This window comes from Dromaius novaehollandiae, chromosome 5, assembly GCF_036370855.1.
Source record: "Dromaius novaehollandiae isolate bDroNov1 chromosome 5, bDroNov1.hap1, whole genome shotgun sequence".
In the NCBI taxonomy this organism is placed as follows: domain Eukaryota; kingdom Metazoa; phylum Chordata; class Aves; order Casuariiformes; family Dromaiidae; genus Dromaius; species Dromaius novaehollandiae.
Window position 1 is genome coordinate 70,738,335 of NC_088102.1, and position 22,264 is coordinate 70,760,598.

General features: G+C 46.9%; 1 long non-coding RNA gene across 1 annotated transcript; it reads left to right on the forward strand.

Moving 5' to 3' along the window:
* Window positions 1–7,690: 7,690 nt before the first annotated feature.
* On the forward strand, window positions 7,691–20,853 carry LOC112991705 (uncharacterized). The gene is made up of 3 exons (XR_003261342.2): window positions 7,691–7,912; window positions 12,847–13,065; window positions 17,255–20,853. It is a non-coding gene; the product is annotated as an uncharacterized LOC112991705 (long non-coding RNA).
* The last annotated feature ends 1,411 nt before the right edge of the window (window positions 20,854–22,264 follow it).

Genomic DNA, 22,264 nt, shown 5'->3' on the forward strand with positions numbered 1-22,264 from the left:
TCCAGCTCAGGTCGAAAGCATTTTTCTTTCTGTGGCTGCATTATTATTATTATTTTTAAGAGATTCTACTTTTAGCATTCCTTTATATGGAAGATCATTAATGATTTTTTTTCTTTTACTGTTGTGTACATGAGCACAGACTGCAATTTTGTACGTTCTATGAGTGAGCAAGATTTGAAGAAAAGAGTAAGGAAAGATAATAAAACAGTGACACAAGTAGATGATCTATACATGAGTAGATAGATATGTTTCTTACCTTGTAAACTAACCTGTTAGAAAATGTTACTTTCTTTTCCTCTGGAAAAAAATCTGCTAGAAAGCTGGACACAATGGCATCTAGAGAAGCCCTGAATTACAGGGGGTCAAGTAAGCTGTTGGCATGTTCTGCCTTTCCCCTTCTGGCGTTGATTAAAGATGAGACGATACACGTGTCAGCGGGGGAATGCAAGCTCCTCATGATCATCTTCCCTTGAGTGCTGCATATGTCCTGGGGGGATCCTGCACTGAGAGTGTGATGCAATGGTTGCAGTATGCGGAGGTCTTGGTTCATGAATCCAGAGCTCTTTAGGAAAAAAAAAGTGGAAAAAAAAATCCAGAACATAAATAGAAGACCCATATTCATCTTTTGGTAATGTTATCATTTATTTTGACAGTAAACTGGAGGGTTTTTTGGTTTTGTTTTGGTTTTTTTTTGAACATAGATTAAATCCTCTCTTTGGCCATGAATTGTGCCTGGCAGAACAAGCGGTGGCAAATGACTGCTGGTCTCACAAAGTGATTGGCACTTATACGACAACTTGGAAAAGTTGACCTGAAGGGAAGGTAATCATCTCAAATCTTTGCTGACCCTCAAGAAACAATGCCGACGTATGCAAGCTGAATTCCAGTTGGCATTTTCTCGTTGGACCTAAAGATAGTTTATATCACTTGGCAGTCTTCCTGATTGACCAGTAAAATTTATTTTTACTGCTTTGCAGTCTGTGGTCATCTGACCCACTGACATCAAAGGAGACAGTTGATTAACATTAGACATGTGGCTGGTCCCTAAAAGCACAATTGGATCAGAAGCGACATATGCAGCCTGATCTCAGATAAGCAATGTCCACAGTAATCTATGTGTAGATGTTTGTACCATGCATATTTTCTGGGATTTGAGTAATTATTTCCCTACAAAAATTAGAGTGGTCATCCAGAAGTTAAGCCTACACAGGTAACTTTTAATTGTTTAAGTTGGGTGATGAATCCCATACTAAGAAGACCAACAAAAATATCAGAGATATGAATAATAGTCCAAAAATGATATTTTTCCCACTTTCTCCTGGAGGGGCTTTTCCACATCACTCCCCCCAAAACCAGGTCATCCATTACATCCCTCATGTGTCATGCTTTAGTCCCTGCCCAGTGTTTCAGACAGGCCAAGGCCACCCATCACTGGCTATTGGAAGCCTTGGTGGAGCTTTCCCATCTCTTCACAGACAGTTTGTTGAAATGGTCTGGAAAAAAAAAACCAAAAAACAGTTTTGCTGCTCTTTTTTGCTCCCCTTTTATAGGATTGTTTTGGTGATTATGCAGGGTCTCACCTCAGGGGTGTCATCCGCAGCTTCAGAGCCCAGAGCTTCAAGCTGTGCTCTGCATGAGTGCTGAGGGACAGGGTACAGTGCTAAGAAAGTCAGGATCCATTTTACATAATTTCAGGAGCACAAAATTTCACTGTGTGAGCCTAAACTCGCTGTCTGGGCTTATTTTATAGTCAATGTAGGGATGCAGAAATGTGCAAAAAGCAGTATGAGCTCTTTTCCTTGGAAAATTATTTTAGGATGGGATGAGGCCTCCTCTGGAACTGCTTATTTCTTGCAAATGTCAGGTGAAAGAAACCAATTGACTTAGATTACCAACTTTTAGATGTTTAAAATTCAGATAGATTTTGCTATCATGCATTTGTTTTGGCCTCCTCTGACCCCCAGAGTCTTTGAGAGCTGGTTTATTTGTTGCCCAAGACAGAGTGCCTCCAAGCTGCCCTCATCCCCATTTAGATGTCCTTGGAGACCACCATGAGGAATGGCTCAGGTTCAGATAAGTAAAACGTAAGAGATTAAGCACTTGCCTGTGAACATACATGTGCCCTCCGTTGCACAGCGACACGCGAACTAGACAGAAGGAAAAGACAAGCAACGTAGCAACTACAGAATTTGTCAAATAGTTTGAGAGTAAAAATATTGAGCCGTCAAAACCTCCTCTGTGAAAAATGCATCAACTGTGTATTTGTCAAACAAGTAAGACTTGAAAGTTCCTTTACTGCATCTGTGAATCTAGGCAGCTGCTTGATATTATTATTTTATTCACAGAACATCTTTTGATTAGTTAAGCATATTAATATCAACTCTCCTATGAAAGAAACATTAGCTTATTTTTTTTCTATCAATTTGATACTAATGAAAGCGAAGAGATTTATCACTTACATTAAGCAGTAGTTAGGTAATGAGGTGAACAACTCTAAAGCTTTCCCTGTGTGTATCACTTCTGCATTTATTATGCAGGGATCACGGCTAGAAAGAACAGGCATCTTTCTGTTTGATGTGATCATAATCACCATATCAGAAGTTTTAATGTGACTGCCTGAATCCAGTTTTCAAAGTGATCTTGATCACTTTGAAGTGCATTTGAAAATTTTTCAAAAAACGAGTGCCGCCAGAGCCCAGCGGCATGCATCCATGACTTCAGAGCACGGCTTGGGACTCAGTTTTGCCAGAATATCAGTCTTATTTCAGCACCAGTCTGCTAGCCTTTGAAACCCCTGTTTATCTGTTTCCAGTCAAAGGAAATACTAGAAACATTTCCAACGGTGCTTGCAATATCTTTAGAGCACATTATTTCATGAAGGTATTGTCACACTGAGACACCACCAGTAGCAATTTAATTGTTTGTTCTACTCTTCCCTTGTGAACAGCAAGGTCTCCCGTATCCAAAGGGAGAGTATAAAATCTGTGGCGCCTCCCAACAGAAACATTTTCCACATCTAGGAAAGACTGAATATTTCCCTAGTGGGTAAGTTTCCTAACAAGTTAAACTTCCTTCCATTTGGTGAGCTGTGCAGAAGTTGTTTTAAATCTATCACCTTGTTAACTGGATGAATTTCAGATGCGCTGCATCGTGATGTAGAGAAAGAAAAAAAGTATTATGAAAATATTTGAAAATGTAGGGGAATTTAACTTTTCTGGTTTTTGCACCTAATATTGATGTGGGGACTGAAATTTCTTGCAGGTCTGCATCAGAGACTGCCAAATTGTTAGCAGGTGTTAGCATTTTCACATCTTACTGTCTGAGGATGAGCAATGCCTGAAAAAAAGGAAGAAACAGCCAGGTCTATATAACCATGGCACGTTTTTCAGGGCAGAAGTGTTGTTTTTGTTTTTCACCAAAATTCTCACAAATTGCCTGAAAAACAATGATAGTGTGAAAATGAATTGCTGTGTTGCACAGTCTCTGTGTAATGGCTTGGCTAAAAATAGATCACAATTAAAAGTCTATGGAACTTGTCACCTTATTCTAGGAATGTAAATGGAGGACCTAAGTCATGACGTGAATCACCCCGGAGTACTTCTGGAGTAGATAGTCACGTCCAGAAAATGAGTCATGTTTTAGGATGCACCAAGTTTTCACTGAGAATGGAGGATCTTGAAAGACTAGATCAGACCAAGCTATCTAAGATGGGATTCACCTCGCTCAATTTTAACGATCTAAAATTTTGGCAGTGAATCTACATTGGTCATCTGGGCTTCCTTTCCTGTCAACGGACGGACACGTGCATCCAGCAAGTCACGCATCTTCTTATCCCTCTGTAATGGTTACAGATGGAGCCTAAGATGATCCCCTCCGACCAACATTTAGCTAAATGTAGGTGTGATTCATTCAACTAGAGTGCCTGGAAATATAGTTGGGAACTGAAGTCCTCCTTTCTGAATCTTCAGGCTCTGTCTTAACCATTTGGTATCCTATCTGGAATGGACCACCTTCATTTTTTTTTGCAGGAACATAGAGGTTTCTGTTTTACCCGTGTCTTTTTTTGCATAGCATTGATATTTGCAGGGTTATTTTACTGAATTGACAGCAGTTCTCTTATTAGATCTCCTTTTGTAAACATTACATCTCCTGTAAATTTAAGGGTTCCGCCTAGAGTTTATACTGGCATCAGCAGAAATGTCTTTACTTTCACAAAGTTAAGTTAAACTCTGCATTTCTTCTAGAAGTGTAACATTAGGACCCAGAATCTTCTGTATGTATTTGGAAATATAATTGAATATCAATTAATTGATTGAGCTTCATCCAAAACAAATATGTGAGGATAATTGTTTTGAAACTGTAAAAATATCTTTGTCTGAACATTTAAAAACAATATTGATTTCTTCTTTTTAGAGCTTACTTTATACTTAAGCTATCTAAGGAAAAAAATCAAAATATTTTGTAAAAAATCCCAGAATGAGGTGCAACATTTCATTTCACTTTGAACTCATTCATCTGTGTTTACTCCTAATTAATTTTGCCTTTTACTTTTCTTTGTTAAAAAAATATTTGTTTCAGCATTTCAATCTATTTTTTCCCAGTGTCCAATTTCTCTGTTAAATCAGAAAGATCATTATTAACCTCAAACTCTGTGTGAACTCTTTACCCTACAGTTCACTCAGATGAATGTATGCCAGTCATCATATGTAAAGTAATATGTTTTTCCCAAGTGCTATGTCATATGAAAGACCCTTTTATATCTATACTATGTTCTAGCTCTTAAATAAAATGCCACCTGAGGTCCTATTTCATACACATCATTTAATATGTCTGATGTACACGGAAGAATTGCACGTAGAAAGTATGTTTGTAAAGCTCTCTTTAAATGTCTTCCTAAGCTTCCCTTATAGACAGGCACGATCCAAGTCACTGGCTTCCCCCTCTGATGCTGAGTAAGATGCTCATGTTTCCACTACCTCTCTCTATATGGCGATGGATGAAATTGTGCTTATGTTGCTTAACTACTAGGACTGACCAATCCCCTGACCAATGTTACCTGGAGGAAGCTAAACGCAAAGTAAGAAAATGAATGAAGAAAGCTATGCTGAGTGACCGAATTCATTCTCCTGTTTCACTGACTGTCCAAAAGTGGTGACCTCATCTGTGTCATCACTTTGGCGGGGAACATCGACATCATTTTTCTTGGACCTTAGCTACTCATCTGCCACTGCTCCCAAGATGCTGGTGAATCTGTTAGTGCAGCAGAAGACCATTTCTTTAACTGGTTGTGCAACACAGATGTTTCTCTTTGCCTTTGCTGATGTCGAGTGCCTCCTTTTGGCTGTGATGGCCTATGACCACTACATGGCCATATGTCATCCTCTTCTCCTTCCTGATCATTGTTGCCTCCTGTGCCTGCATCCTCTGTGCTGTCCTCTGAATCCATACAGTGAAGGGCAGGCACAAAGCCTTCTCCACCTGCAGCTCCCACCTGATGACCATCATGTTTTTCTATGGCCCCCTCCCCTTCACTTATTTATCTCCAGCTGCCTACTGGACAAGCACAAAATGATCTCTGCACTTCATACTATTGTCTTTCCATGCTGAACCCCCTGATTTCCAGCCTGAGGAACAAGGAGGGGAGAGATGCCCTAAGGAGAGCAATACAGACGAGTGCTTTCTCAGGTTTTTTCTTAGAAATGAAGAAAGTGTAGGGTGTTTCTGGTGCAGTACACAATAAAAATACAAGTGATGTGATCTACCTAAAGCAGATGACTTGTTAGGAATATCTCCATTTGAACTAGCTTCCCAGGTTCATCTTGTAGTCACTGGAAAACAGTAGTCAACTTAGGAGGTGATTCACCTTATCCTAAAGGATCACCTTATCCCAGAAGGTTCTGCTTCTCCTCACTGACTATAAAGGGAATCAGTCCCAAATGCAGCAAAAAGCTACATTTTTGGTGCTTGAAATTAATGAGACATCTCTCAACCAAGATGTTTTAAAGAGGAGTCCAGTTCAGGTATCCACTACATATGAGTGTGATTGAATGTATTAAATAGGCAACATTAAAAGCCTTTGTATAGTGAAAAAGACTTCAGTTGATCTGGCAGTGAGCTCTGCTGTATATTCTACAGACGGGGGAATCTCATCTCCTGACATACTTTATCTTGTTTTTAGGACTAGGACTTGTTTGGGTTTCACCAGGCATCCTTCCTGCTTAGTCTGCAGGATTATTCTGGTTCCACCTGACATCTTTCCTGCTGGTTCTCATCCTGTGTTCTTACCTTGCAGATTTTACCACTTGCATGTGTTTTCTCCTACCCTGTCTGTGCAGCTATGCCACAAGTCTGTTTTCCCCTTTATGGCACACACATTTATTCATGCTTAGTTGAGTTACTAAATGCTTATACATTGTTGATGGCTATGCTATTAGCAGTGCTACAGTGTTACAAAGCACTTAGACATCCTTGTGAAGATACACTATTGTACTAGGTTTGTGCCTGAGTTCAAGGTAAGCAAATATTAATTACATCTTGCTTAGTAATACTTTTGCTCCATACAAGCAATGGGCCTCTGCTTTGGCTGTATGTTTCCTGCCAATTCAGCACTGGATCCCATTTTTTTGTTGTTTTTCCTCTTGCTGTTGAGGTATCTGTAGAAGCCCTTCTGATTGTCCTTGCCTGTCCCTTGCCACTTTAAGCTGCGGCCAAGCTCTGAGTTTCCTAATGCCATCCTTTGCACACCTGGGCAATGCTGTGACCCCGCCACGAGTGGACAGAGGGTGTCTCAGTGAGTCTGCAGATAATGGTAAACTGAAGGGGGGGAAGGAGTCCATACCATGAGGGAGCAGGGTTCACCTCCACAGGGACCCTTGGTGAGCTGGAGGAACGGGCCAAGAGGAACCTCCTGAAGTACAGCAAAGCGCCAAACCCTGCCCCTGGGCCAGAATGATGCCAAGCATTGAGACAGGTTGGGGACCCAAGGGTTAGAGCAGCTCTGCAGAGAAGCACCGCAATGCTGGCAGGCAAGGCCAGATGATTCCCTGAGGTCCCTTCCAGTCCAAGTGTCTCTCCCCATGATCAAACTAACTTGGCCCTGGATTTCTTCATTTTCTCGCATCTGTCCCCACTGAAAAAATATCTAGCCACGGCTATTTGTAAGCAGTGAAAATATCCTTTTTTTTTTAGGTTGGCAGCTGCAGAGGAAGGGAATGTTGTGTGTGTGTGTGCTGTGAACAAAGGTCAGCAACAGCTGCTTTCTTGGAAAACCGAGGGTGTAATTTAACACTTTGGTGATGTTGCAATGCGTTGCATGCACTGGGGACGGTTTCCATGATCAAGGTTTGCCAAGCGCTCCTCCTTATCTTCCTCCTATAAACCTCTCTTTATAAGCCCTCCCCTTGCACCCGCTCCCCAGCTTTCAGCTCCCTCTGTGCCAAGAGGCCGAAGTCCAGCTCCGCGAGGGAGGGCCCAGCTGCGCAACTGTGGCTCGGGCCAGTTTTTGCAAAGAGAAAGCCATGACAGCGCTGCGCTGTGGAGACTGGAGCTGGTAGTAGAAGAGGAAAACCAGCAACGCAGAAAGGATGATAATCCTAAAGGAAGAGAAAATAACGGAGTCGACACTCTGTCGGACACCAGCAGGTCGGTGTCATGGCCGCAGTGGCCGCTGCCCCCCCCGGACTACGCCTCCCAGCATGCCGCGCGGCGGCGCCTTGACGTAATCGGCGCGCGACACGCCCGCCTCGTCCTCATGGCAACGGCGGCGCCACCGACCCGCGGCCGCGGCAGCCGGGCGCTCCCCGCGCAGCCCCGCACGCCCTGCGACAGCTGTGTAGGAGGCGACCGCAAGTGACCGCCACACGCTGAGCACGGACCCAGAGGCGAGCCCGAGCGCCACAGCTGCGCACAGGCGGTGAGAGCCGCTCCGGCAGCGGGGGGAGCCCCACTTCGCGTTATGGCCGCGCCGCCTCCCCGGAACTACATCTCCCAGCATGCCACGGGGGGCGTTGCGCATGCTCCATGCAGCTTCCCCCCCAGGGGCTCCTGATTGGCTCAGCCGGGTGCTCCTGCGGCGTCAGCGCCCCCAGCGGCCCGCGCGGGGCAGGGCGGGCCCCGACGCCCCCCGGTGGCCGCGCGGGGCAGGACCGGCGCCTCGCAGCCCCCCCGCGGCCTCACCGGGACCCGCGGCGCCTCCAAGGCTCCGGCCGGGCCCCCTGAGCTGCCCCGACGTTGCCTGGACGGCGAGGCCCGGCCGCGGGCGCTGGGCCACGGGGCCTGCCGGTGCCACCAGCCCGGCCTTCAACGGCTGGGGCCGGCTGGGCCCCGCGGCCTGGTGCTGCCTGCCTGCGTCCTGCCTCAGGGTGGCGAGGCGAGGAAGGGCCGTTCAGCGCCTCTGCCGCTCACCGTGGTTTTCCTCCTCCCCTGCGGTGCTCCGACAGGGACACCGGAGGTTTAAAGCCTGCCCGAGCACTTAAGTGCCCCTGTGGCTGCGACAGCTGCGTGGCGGCTTTGCGCCTTGCTTCGCGCAGCAGGCAGAATGCGCTTTTTTGCCTGAACGGCGAGCGGGGGTCATGCGGGGCCGGGCGAGCCCTGGGCCACCAGCTGGCCTAGGCCTCGGAGGAGGGAGATGCCCTGATGTTGCAGCAGCCTTAGGCAGTGCGGTGGGGTGGAAGTGTCGCTCAGATCCATCCTACTGAGGGAAGGAAGACCCAGATGAGTTATGACACGGCTGCGCAGCCTGAGGAGGCAGAGCTAATGTATGTGAAGACCAACAAAGTGGAAAGCACTTATAGGGGAATTAGGTTTCTCGCTTTACGATGACAGGATTAGGCAGGCGTGGTAGCAATGAAAATGGTAATAAGTACTGGAGGGCACTGCCGGCAGTTGGCAGCTTTTTATTGCCCCTCCTCACCCGTCTCCCAATTCTGTTAAATCTCTGTGTTTTGGGGAAAGGGGTTGAAAGAGGAGGAGGAGGTGCTGGGAGCTCGGGCCACTTTCTCTGTGTTGTAGCTGTTGACTGCAATCCTGGTGCTGTAAGCAAAATGGGAATGTTACAAAGGTCTAGGAAGAGCTGTAAAGGACAGGATTGTTTGCATGGTGATTGAACTCTGAAATTAAAGCTAAATACTGGTAACCTTTCACATGCTCCCTGCCCAGCAGTACGACAATCCACTTGTTTTCACTGGGGAAGAAAGATGCTTTTTACAATCTGCTCTTGGCAAATGGATGTTATCTCGCTCAGTTTGGTTATTGCAGATGTCAGAACAAAGAATGTTGCCTGAAAATGAAATGCTTGCTCGTTCTGAAGAAGGAAAATGAATAAATGTCATGTGCTGGTCAGGAAGGGACTCCATCTGCTTCCCACTTCTCAGGCCTTAGGGTTTGGTTGCTTTCATAGCAGCTGTTGCTCAGCCCTGATGTTCCCAGCTAAGAAGAAAACAGAAAGTGACTGAAACAAAAAGGGGTCTCTCTAATTACAAAAAGTCCTGCGGTGGCAGGGGATACAGGGGAAGGCGCTGAACTGTCTTCCTACCTGTTGTTTCCAGAAGAATGCACTTCTGACGGACTCTGTACAAGAAGAAGTTTCCAGTTAGTCTAAAGTGATGATGGTGTCACTTTTTCTTCTCCTTCCTCAATCTCTCCCACGCACTGCTGTTTCCCAGGCTGGATGTGGCTGTGGAAACATAGATTCTCTGGACAGAAGTGTTAATGGAAGCTCAAAAAAAAAAAAAAAAAAAAAGAAAAAAAGAAAAAGAAAGGAAGAAAGCCTCAAGGAAAGCATCTAGAAGAAGTTGGGAGCTCCTGAAGGATTCCTGACTCAAGCTACTCCACATCCCCCGAGAGCTCAAGGGTTTCTAGTCAGTACGTTTGGCTTCAAACAGGCCACTGTGGCTGCCTGTCCCACAGCTGGAGAGGTGCTCACAGCTCACGTAGATATACCAGACCTACTGTTTAAAATAAGCTAGCGTGGGGGTCCCAGGGGTTGTACGAGTCTGGCGGGGAGGGAAGGGGGGACAGGGCTCTGCTTGCTTTCTCTTCTAGGCAGATGGCAGCCCAGCTCCCTGGACTCACGCTGCAGAAATGTTTGCATGTTCTTTAGGGGGAACAGGGATAGAGCAGACTGAAATGGGCTCCGTCCTGCCCTGCTCTCTCCTTCCCGTCTCTTTGGTTTCTTGCTGTAGGGCCTGTAGTGGGGTGTGGGCTTCAGCTCCTTCCTCGAGACCTTGCAGGAAATCTGGTGTTAGGGCAGAGTGAGGAACAGGCTATGTACAACTGGACTGAGATGCCCCCAAAGCGTTGCATCCCTAGTATGTGACATCAAATGGGAGAAAGATGTCCCCTTCCTTCTGCCTTCTCAACTCCCTGAATTTCCAGCTTCATTCCTGGCTTATCAGTTTGGTTATTGTAGGCGTCTGTGTGGCTGTTTTGCTGTGATGTGACTAAGGGCCTGATTAAAGTAAAGTCGCTCTTTAGGAAGTACTCTTTTCTCCTGTACTGAGCCACTTACAGATCAAGCTGCCTTTCTCGCCTCTAGAGTACAGCGAGAAGATACTGAACCCTTCCCACCTGAGGAAGTTTGTGATGGCACAGTCTTGCAGGCAGGTGTAAGCTGAGGATGCAAAGGAGAAGGATTTTCAGGGGCAAACACACTGGAAGTGGGCGCTTTTCTTCCCCTTGCCAGGCTGACAGCTGTGGTCTGCCCTGTTAATCTTGAGAAGTTCAGCTTTACAGGGAGGGAGAAAAATGCAGGTGGCATCGAGGCACATGAAAAGATGAAGAGCGCAGACATCTGCACTCTAACACAGGTGTCTCTTAAAAAGTGAGCTGCTGAACAAATAAAGTAGCTAGAAAAGTGGTGGAGAAAATGCTGGCAAAGTGCAGACAGGTGGTTTTGGCTCATGATGTTTATTGAATCCCAAACTGGTTTTTAACAGGGCAGTGATAAGAGAGTGTGATAAGAGAGTTGGAGTCAAAAATGCATGAGGTTTTAATGGCAAATCTGTTTGAGCTTTGCTCCAGAAAGCGTGGCACTGGGGAAAAAGGAGCGAGTGCGGGTTGGGGCGTACGCTCCTTGCTAGGCGAGGAACTGGGCTAGGCAGAGCAGTCGTCTTGGGTAAGGCTCTGCTTTAGCGAGGCCGGAGTCTTGGTGCTGGGAAAGGAAGCAGGAATTTCCTATGTCAGGCAGAGTCTTCTCTGCTAGTTAAACCTCCTTATGGCCAGGTATGTAATTGCTTGTGAATTCCAGTAAAAGGTCTGGTAGTTTTTTTTGTATCGTCATGCTGAGCCAGTTTCTACAGCTGGTTTTACTGACGGAGTTTCCTGGATTAAGTAACAACGCTGCAATTTGGGCTTATTTTTCTTCTCAATCGGAGAACTCATGTCTTACGTGGTGTCCGAAGTAATGCCCACATGGTTTAGTGTCTGAGTCACTCTTCACCATCCTGTTATTTCAGCTGATGTCAGTGTGTTGCTCAACGTGCACCTCCTGACTGGAGAAACACTTCGTAAGAGAACTTAATACAGCAGCTTCTATTTTGGAGCTGCTTGAAACATTTTCACTGCTTGGTCTTCTGGTGTCTTAGCCAAATCCTAGGTGTTCAGTGGGCAAGAGCGGAGTTCCCAGAAAATCCACTCAGGCCCACGGAAGGATACTTATTCTGTTGTTACGCATCGGAAATACCATTGTGAAGGGCTGTTCATGGGAGGGATGGGGAAGCCAGCTCCGTTCTTGGCGGAGAGATGCGCACAGCGTGCAAATCTCTGCAGTAGGCACCGCTGCGAACAGATGCAGGCAAGAGGTGTCCTGCATGGGAAGATCTCCCAGCCTGTTTTGCTCCCTGCTGCAGTGTTCAGCCGTTGCTGTTCAGTGCAGGTGCGTGTCTGAGGAACAGCTGGCTGCGAGCTGCCTCCATGGTGTAGCAGAGCTTTCAACACGTGGGCTGGGGAGCAGCTTTCTGTGGTGCTAAGTCCTCAGGCTTTGAGGTAAAGGTTCTCATTTTTTTTTTCTGCTCTTGGTTCCTGAACATGCCACCCATGTCGACCCTGCTCTGCACAGGCTCAGTGATGCAGCCGCAGGTCTCATCTCCAGCTACCCCACGCACTGACGGTCCCAATCCCGGTATGGCAGCGTGCTCAGTGCCTTGCTGCCCTGAGAGCATGTCCCAGACCTGCCCTCAGTGGCCCTTACAAACAAGGTTGTGGCTGCCTCTTGTTTTGCTGTTGTTTTTTTCCTTTTCTTGGGCTGCACACACTGGAAACTTTCCAGTCCGTTTGCAGAGGTGTTCTGGTGGCAGCGTGACAGCCAGCAGCAATTCAGAGGACTTGTCTCAACAGGGAGTTACATGGAGCAAATTAGGCACTGGCTATATTCCCCGGCTTGAATGCCTGTGCAGTTAGGGGAACAAAGTGTCTTGGCCACACCAGCTGCGAAGGAGTGCACTCCAGTTTCGGGGAGGGGGTAGGCTAGCTCTCAAGGAGCTGGCAGTGGCACTTGAAGCCGTTCCCTTCTGTCTCCCCCCACTTCTTGTTTCATGTTGCTGCTGAGCTTGGCCAGCACTCCTTCACCACCAGGGCATGAAGGCGTAACCTGAACCAGCCCTGGAGGAAAGGAAAGCAACTGCCTTTGCCCTGAAGTGGATGAGGAGGGCTTCACATCACACTGCTGTGGCTTGGCTCTGGCGTCCGAGTGATAGCCACAGCATGGGATGCTTGCTCCTGCAGGCCCCGTGGATGGAGCTGTAAAAACTTTTCTGTTTATACGTTGGCAGTGTGCTCTCCTTCAGCTAAGAGCGTTAGGTCAGGGCAGCGTAGCAGGGTGCTATTGACACTGTTGCGTTTACTCCACAGCTAACAGATCTCGAGGACAAAGCTGCCCGTTTATGGCCGAGCTGATGTGACAACCTGCAGTCCTGTCCTGCTCTGCACCCTGCCTCCCACCCTGCACCTGACTCTGGAGCTCATGAGACCTGATCATCATGACATTGACTTTTCCTGTTGCACTTTACTCTAGATTCACGAGCTGAACTGGCTTGCAGAGGCCCTGATGAACACCGAAGCTAGTGTGTGGTAAGCAGGGTGGCTGGGGACAGGGAAAAGAGGCAAATAAGGTGGGGAGGAAGGAGCGCGACTTCCGCATTTTGACAACTCCAAGCTATGAAAGCCTTTCAGCCACGTGGTGTGACTTTACTCTGAGCCTACTGCTGTCCTGTAGATCTTGTCCCTCCATAATGGCTTTCAGAAACAAGAGCATCAAGCAAAGGCAAGGAGTCCAGCCTGTATTAAAAACGTGAAGAGTGTAAATCTTTTTTCTTGTCTGACTGGAAAGATCCTGATTTAACTGGTTTCGGTCTCAGTCATCATTGCCCATTTAGGCAGGTTTTGGGCAGTGCAGCCACGCATGACTGAGCAGGCCTACTCATAACATAGAGCAACCAAAGGGAGGGACCGGTTCCTTCGGGCAGGCAGAGCATATCACAGGCCTTCTTAAACCCACATGAGGCTGGCGGCTATCCTAGACGAGTGTGAGAGCCTTGCCAGACTGCCATCATTTGCTGCCACAGGAGGCTGATGAAATAGCTTTTAGCTGAAAAATCTTTCCCGCATGCTGACCATAAACATGGAACAACATTAACTGATGGTTGAGATTTAAGAGGCCGGTGGTCTGCCTGGGTTTAATGATTCTGCCTACGCTGTTCTGCAGAGTGTCTGTCACCGCAGCTGGTGCTAAGGTCTGAAATGGCTGGATGTGACTGCTAAGGAGTTTGCACGCTCCTTTTTATAGAGGCACAGACTCCTGTAACTGCGCTTCCATGTTATCTGGCTGGCTGCATGGACCAGGTGGCTGGTTCTGGGAGTATTTTATTGATCGCTGAAATGTCACTATCTGTGGGCCTAGTGCAACATCTGCCAAAGTTAATGAAAAGAGACTTCCGTTGGTTTGCATGGCCCTTCCTGCATATTTACAGCCAGGTCAGGTCTTGACGCAACTAGACTCTGCTGGCATCTGGCCATTGTCCCCGGTGGGCATTGGAGGAGCACCCAGTACTTATGTTAGTCTTTCGTCACTAAATGTGGTGTACAAGCATAGACTGAGTTCAGCCAGCCTCAGCGACATGCTGGCGCCTGGGAACCTGCTCTTGGGTAAATAACAACAGGCAAAAGAGGGGCCAAATGACTTCCAAAGTCTCTGGATGGAAGAGAGCGAATTCTGTTGTCTTCTGCTTACGGTAGCACTAGCCTCTCAAGACCGAGTGCTTCAGGCCCTTTTCCCCTCAGATTTTGCAGGATGATTGTAGCCGCTTTGCTGTGAGAACTGCCTACAGTTTTCCCTCTGTTCAAGCTGGAAGAAAACCAGCCTTTTAGATTGTGCATCGCACTGGTCAGCTGTCCTTTGGTTGCTTGAAACATGCCTTTCACTGCATCTTTTGTAATCCCTGCGGGCTGACGAGCCACGAGGAGAGGTTGGAGGGATATTGAACGCCTCGCTAAAGTGGCTGAAGAATCGGTGTGCTCTCAGGGCGTCCCCGTGAGCTGGGGAGCTGCGGCACTGGCCTAGCGGAGGTTGCACGTGACCCCTGTGAGATGGAGGTGGCAGCAGCCAGGGTGAAGGGGATTCCTGGCTAATGCCTGGGGCAGGGACGAGGCGCTGCTGGAGCAGCAGCTGCCAAGCGCTTTTGAGTAATTTCAGTAGTGAGTGAGATGTGGTTTCTCCCGCAACTAGAAACCTGGAGCTAGTTTAAATATTAAAACGATTTGGGCATGTAAGGACAGGGAGGAAGTGGAGAACTTGGCTATTGGTTTTTGGCGCCCTGGAGTTGGATCTTTCAGTGAGTCAGGTGCTTGTCTTCAAGACATGGATTAATTTGCCTCCCAGGCTGACTGGAAATCCCAGTGCAGTTGCAAACTTTGCTCGGAAAGTCCAGTTTGCATCTTTGCTCTCTTGGTCCAATTTTATTGCTTTTTTCCCACAAATGCTTAGTCCGGACTGCTAGACTAAGTTTAAAAAGAGCAAACTGGTTTCTGAGGCCTGGTTTGTTCAGAAAGTGGGGTAGAAGCAGTTATGGCACAGGGTCCTTTCCCCCAGATTTGCGCCTGGCTTGGGGAAGGAGCTGCCTCCATGCCCATGGTCGTACAGAGCTGACTTTGCGAAGGCAGATGCGCTGCATTTCATCGCTGGCCGGCCGCTCCTTGTTGTCACAGGTAGGAGCAGATCCACCCAGAGCCCCTTTGCTTGTTTTAAGTATTTTTATCCTGGTGTTGAAGGGCTGCACACTGCTTAGGAAGAATTTATATGCAGTGCAAAAGGTATGCTAGTGGGTAGGTGTGCGGAGCTGTGGCTGCGTCTCAGCTGTATGAACAGCAGGCAAAGGCACGGGTGTTTTCAATGTCCCTTTACAGCATAGCAGGAACCAGCTTTGCCCACAGATTGAGAAAACTCCCTCTGCTTCCCACTTGCGCTTCCCAACCTCTGCCTCACCTCAGTAAAGAAAATCCCTTCAGCCCTTCTAAGGCACTGAAAAGACCTAATCTCTGCTCTAAAAAAGCCATGAAATGAGTTCCTGGAGAGACCTGAACAAGAGCAGCAGTCTCGAAGGGCCCTCCATCAGCAAATCCTGCCAGAGAGAGATCGTGACATGGGCTGGTGCTTGTTTTTGTGGTGGAGCTGATGTTTTATCGGGCCGGTGCATGTTCTTTAAGCTGGTGCTTAACTGCCAGTTCCGTGTAAAAGCTTGTTTCTTCTCATCATGCTTGAAAGCATTCACCCGCCTGCCACTTTTTGGGTGGCTACATATGAAAACAAACAACACCTACTCTGGAAGGCTTAATGCCGTATTAATGTCTATGCAAACTTGATGCCACACAAACCGTCAAAATGCCGTAAACAGGAGCATGGTTAGGCGGGAGGATAGCCCGGTTTGGGGGGCACGGTCATGGCATACGGAGCCTTTCACAGAGCTGCATGGCTCCAGCTCACATCTGCGCCGGCGTGGTGACCTGATCTGCTGAGCTCCAACCTTGCTTCCCCCACAAGCCTCTGTCCCTTGCTGCCCAAGTGCCGTGCCACCACTTACGTCTGGTGGACACCCCACGGCACGCCGGGAGCACGTGGGCTGCCTGTGTCGCGCCCGGGGCCCGGCTGACGTGCTGTTGGCGTGCCAATCCCAGCTCGTGTGCCCAAGACTCACCGTCACGCACCTTCACAAAATGAGCTGACAGCCTCAGCTGATATCCGGAGGGACGGTTCAAGTTTGTCGCTTTGACCAATTCCGAAACGAAACTTTGTCCTTAAAAAAGGATGTTTAATGTGTGCATCCTACGCAAAATGAAAACTGCCTGGTCATTCATGAGGGCTTGAATGCTTACCAGTGTCTTGCAGGGGAATTCGTACTAGGAAGGAGATGACTTTTGGTGCATTGAGGAATTTCCCTATGGTTGCTGGCTTTAGCTGTGTAGTTTTATTTACAGGGTTTTTTTCCCTCCATCTTTTCAGTATTTGAAGAAAAAGCTATTAAGTAGGACATAACAGGGAGGGAGAATGACCCCCCCCCCCGCTTTGTTTTTAAAGACTTTGTAATACTGAGAGGAGGAAAAAAGGGAACACGCTGCTGCAAGAGGATGATGACAATATAGCAAATGCTGTGGACTGTGGCATGTGTTGAGCTGTGGAAGAATGTCAGCCTTAGACTAACCGTGGCTTTTGCAGCTTGGCAAATATGCAGCATCTTATGAAAGCTACAGTATGCCCACCTAGCGCACAGGCTGCCGTCGGAATCGAATGTAGAGGTGTTGAATCATGAATGGTGGAGTTGGTGTTAAAATTAGGTGAAATGGGGCTGATTCGTGCTGGTAAATTCACCAAATTTTGCTTCTGGCCATGCGTAGCCAACAGCACTGTTGTATTACTAACACTGGTCTTAGTCGCTCTCTTGCCTCTAAGCACTTTTTTCTGAGGCATACCAAAGAAGAAAAATTAAAGGTTATTCAGAGCAAATTATAGAACTGTAATTTCCTGCGGCATTTAGTTTACACTGCCTATGTGCAAAAATGTTCTGGAGAGAGAGAAAACTGTGAAGACACAACTTAGAAAATATTTGTCTGTCCAAAATGAGTTTTGCTTACAAAATCCCGTAGTACGGACTGTTGCGTTTTTGTTGTCTTTGGGACTTTTTTCTATAACAAAACAGCTTACTGTTTTATTGTCTTTGAAGCAAGTTCTCTCAAGTGACTTCAAACACCCTTTGTGTTTCTGATTTAGGACGTTTCCGGGAACTAGCAGTTCCACCTAATCCAGCCTTTTGCAGTCTGTGCTGTATGTAAGTACTCAGTGAAACCTACTGCCTAAAACATGAGTTTCCCTGATGCAGAAATTGGGCACCTAAAAGAGATGACTGAAAAAATTGCACAATGTTTTGCCAGAGGAGCTAGAGTTTGGAGGAGTTTGGAGCCAGTCAGGATTTCATTTCTAGGCTATCTTACTGAACAAGCATAGCCCAGATGTTTTTAGTAAACGGCTCTCAAAACTCACAGTTGAGATCAGTGTCAAATTTCTAGCCGCATGATCTGCCTTGGAGCCAAGTTTGGGGTTGCTTTTGTGTTTACATAATGTCTTTGAGCTGAGTTACACAGAAGTTTGTGGGTGGGATGGAAATTCTCCATAACAGATATTTGACTGGATGCACATTTTATCTTGTTTATGGGACTTTGAGCTTTGAAAAAGAGTTACTGTTTTTTTGGCCATGTAAAACAGGACTTTGAGCTTCAAAAAAAAAACCCATTGTTGTACTTTTGTCCGTGCAATATTTGAGGCATATTTAGCTATCTCTTGCTGACTGGATCTGGACCAAAGTTTGTGTTGCTTTCTGTTCAGCTTTCAGAGCTGTGGTTGTTCTAGCCACAACGGTCTAAACTAATGTGGAAGAAAAAAGCATTTTAGAGCAAGAGAGGAAGTCCCAATTAAAAGCAGAGTTTGAGACAGCTGCTAGTACGTAATGTTTCCTAAAGCAGTGGTGATGCAGTAACTCACGTGGAGCCGGACTAAGACCACACTTAGACTTTCAGAAGATTTTCCTGCCCTTGCCACTTCCCAGTGATAGCTGCTCTGCAGAAGATGAGCTGACGGCACTCATTTCTGAACTGTAGACAAATCAGGCTGTTACTTTGCTCCATTTCTTTCCTTTCACAAATACTTTTATAAGCTGAAGGACTTCCTAAATGTGTCCCTGTCACGTACTTCCTGAACCGTATCTGCAGTTGATAAATGAGGCATTGTGCATCTCTGAACCCTCTGCCTTGTCCAGCCACAGTAAGCCCTGCTCACACCAAGGAAGTCCGCGAGCTGAAGGTCTAGCTCGATGCAGAAGTCACGTGCTGCGTTTTCACTCCCAGACTATATCAGCACAAATCTGGCTTCCGTTTTTATAAGTTCAGAATTTGCTTTCTGCAAATATTGTCCAGTATCTGTTTAAAAGTCATGTTTTCAGCCTGCAGTCAGATCACTGCCATAATTTGGATAGATCATGTACAAGAAGGGCCCAGGTAGAGTCAGGATGAATTATATTAAAGTGGATTTAGCAGTCATGCAAACTTTCCCTTTTTAACAGCTTATCCTAGCTCTAGTGCAAAGTCTGTGCTACCTGCAAGTGCTCGTGCTACATGGTGCTATGCACGGCTCTGTTTGCGCAAACTTGCTGTACGCACGTGTTGTGTCCTCTTCAGAAACAACCCTGAGCTCCCAAACTAACAGCTGGTTACCCTCAGCCCCTGTCTGGGGCCCGCTCTTTCTACCACAACACCCAGCACTCTGAGGTGTGTGCAAACAGAGCCTTGGTGTGTTTTTTTCTGCATCTAGGTGTATCCTGAGCTCTATCAACCAGTTCTTTGACTTAATAACCTTCTGTATATGTATGCAAATATTTATCAGAGAAGCTCAGATTATTTTGCACCTCTCCAGCTGTCATGTGAGGAAGCTAAGCATCACTGTCCCTAAAATGTCTGGTGTTCACGTCTGTTCTCCACACATAATAGCTGAGCTGTAAACAAGGGAGCTGGCTCCATTGTTTCTGGTGGGATCTTGGCCAAGGGAAAACAGAGGTTGTCTTCAACGGTTTGGAGCTGCTGTAGGCAGACAATACATTGACTTTTGCCTGTGGGCAGCATGAAACATGCCTCTGCTTCAGCCCAACCGAGCAGCAGCGCCAGGCTCTAGAAGCAGCTGAGAGTGGACATGAATTCAAAGTAAGGCTGCGGGTGCAGACTGCTGAGAGGATAGACCAGGCCCTGCGCAGCTGCGATGTTTGTGTGGGGAAGTGTGTTGAAAGAACTAGTTTGGACTACCAGGCTCTTTTTCCTGTACACACTGAGATCTTTAATCTGTTGGATTTGAACAAGAAAAGCCAGGGTCCCCCACTCATTCTGAATAGTTTAATGAGTAATGATCAGGAGTTGTAGTTAGTAGCTAATTATTAACTATTAGCTGCTGAAAGTAGTAAGATACTGATGAGGCTGCAAAGCGTTGTCAGATGCAGAGAATGATCTTGCAGTTGCAGAATGTGAATATTATTTGATGTGAGGTCCAGCCTGAGTATGATGATGCTTCTAGCAGGCTTTTCCCCAGGAATGCTCATAAATACGTTCTTCAGGTAGAAAGGCACAAGATCAGAGGGCTCAGCCCCAAGCCATAATAGAACAGTATGGAACAAAGTCAAAGTTAAGACACAATGTGACAGTAGTTTTGGGAAAGTCAACAAGTGAACAATCATCAGAAAAGGTCCATGTCAAAGCTAAGTCTAAAGTCTTGTAAGACCAGACACTCTTCATGTTGGTCATCAAGATACTATGATGTACAGCCCAATGTGTCCTGTTCTGGCCAGGTTTGCTTTGTTTCCTTGAAGACAGCAGGTATGTTTGTGCAGTGCAATTGGTCTAGAAAGCAGAATGTAGGACATTCCTCATCTTCCTGACATTTAGCCATGCCTGGCACAGACTGTCCAAAAGTACAGAGGAAACCTTCCTGTTATTAATGGACTGCTTGCTCAGTTGCTTATGAACTGTGCCGTTGCACAGCCTTTCATGAAACAACGTAGTGAGAATTTATGCCGGCTTGATCATGATGAGCTGGACAAAAACAAACAACAATAGTTTGCAATTTCTAAGCTGCTGGGCAACTTTCTTCTGAGAGTTCATGTATGCATTTGTCAAGCACAGACAAAAAAGTTAAGTGGGAAGCAAGCACAAACACAAACATAATTTAAAAAAGTTTAGTGCTTTACAGTTTCAGTATTAGTCTTGCTGGAACACTGAAACATATTTTTCAATGAACTGCCAGTACAGAGACTTGCCTGAGTGTCAGCAGTTAGAGATGAGTCTGTGCTTCGGGAGAACAACAGCGGACTTCCAGCAAAACCTCTGCAGCCAGTTGCAAAGTGTGCTGGAAGTAACTGCAAACTTTTCAAAATACTACAACATGAAAACACTAATGCAGCTCTGCATGTTCCTACCTTTTTTTTTTTTTTTTTTTTCTTTTTACATAAGCCTCTGTTTGGGAGGGGAACATGAGATTTCAAGTGAGAAGTACCTGGCAGCCTGCCAAAGCGATAGGTAGATTCCACCGTAAGTTATATATCTAATTAGTTTTGATGGTTAACTGACAGAAGCAATGGAAAACAGTAAAACGGAGGAAGAGAGAGGCTGCCTGTGTCCTTAGGACATTCTGAATGCAGCTAAAACTGCCTTTCTGCTGACACAGGTCCTGCACAGCCCTTTACACACAAATGCACCCCTGTGCAGTCATCCAAGGGAAATCACGCATTGCTGGGAAGAGCTGTTCAGAGACTGAATAAATCTTTATAGAAAGAACTGATTAGAAGAAAAAAAGTGTCATTTAATTATTGACAGTCCAGTGAGTAGGGCTGCCAGTACTTGCGGTATTTCTGCTGAATTTCAACACTGCCTGTTGTCTTTAATAAAGGCCAAAGTTTTGGGAGCCCAATGTTATCCCAATTCCCCTTTAAGCAGGACATTTCTAGCCCTCGAGGTTGCACTTATAATCAAGAGCATGCTTGAATCTAGGAAATTCCCCAAAAAAATCTCAGAAACCAGGAGGTAAAAGAACCCAGTGTTTACTGAAAATAAGTGATCGCACAAACTGAATGATCCTGGTAATACTGAAAGGAGCTAAAATAATGACCCTATTATCAGAAGGCTCAGTTTGTTCCTCTTGACCTTTGGTTTCTCAATTACTTCTTTATTATTTGGCATTATGTTTTAATTGGCTATAGGCTCCTGTCCCACATCTCACCCTCATGCAAATCAAACATCTGAGGGCAGATGTTTGCCATGCTTCCTCCTCCCCAAAAATTAAAAAACACTCAGTAATGATTGCTGCGGGTGCCTGCTAGTAACTTTGAACCACCTTGAAGGGTGATGGTATTTTTCAACTGCATTTGTTCTTTCTTGTTGGGTTGGCTCGTAAGACTAACTGAGGATTTTACCCTTTATTTAATGGGTTCTTACAGTCCTTTGGAGTGTTTTTGAGACGCTATGCAAAGCGGGGCGGTCACTGAAAGAAGGAAGTCTGAGCACTTCTCAGGTCTGGCCATTGACTCACCTTCTGTTTTACTGCTGTGATAAGCCTAAAGCCAGCAGCTCCCGCTGATAGCTAGCAGGACTTTTGTAATCATTTCCAGTACAAATTACCACCTTCGGAATAAGCTGCCGGGGTAGGAAGGAGGGGGAATCCAGCATAACATGACTTCTTTCCTTCCAAGGCATTTTGTTCCCCTCTATGCCTGCATGTGTTTGTGTACAGAGTGAAAGTTCTCTTCAGCCTTTTGGTTTTGAGAGCCTTTGACCTCGGTTTCTGGAGTGATCCTGTAGTGTGTGGGGGGGAGATGCAGAGACACCATAGTGTGGGACTGCCTGTCGGGCCTCGTGGTTTAGCAAAAACACCACTGGCACCGCGATCGCTAAAGCCGGATTTCGGGGTTTTCGCGGTGTTTCCTTCTGGGGCGACGGTACTGAGGGGCGGCAGGGCCGCGGCCTGAGGCAGCGACCCTCGGCCTGTGCCCACCCACCACCGCGAGCCCACCCTGAAGGGAGCCCTCAGAGGCGGCCGCGCAGAGCAGGCGGCCGGGGGTCCGCGACCGTTGCCCGACCGTTGCTCTCGCGGCCGGTTGGGGGGGGGGGGGGCGCGCGCCGCGGGGAGGGGGGAGGTGCTGAGTCACGCTGGGCCAGCAGAACCGCGGCGCGCGGAGGGGCGGGGACGCGC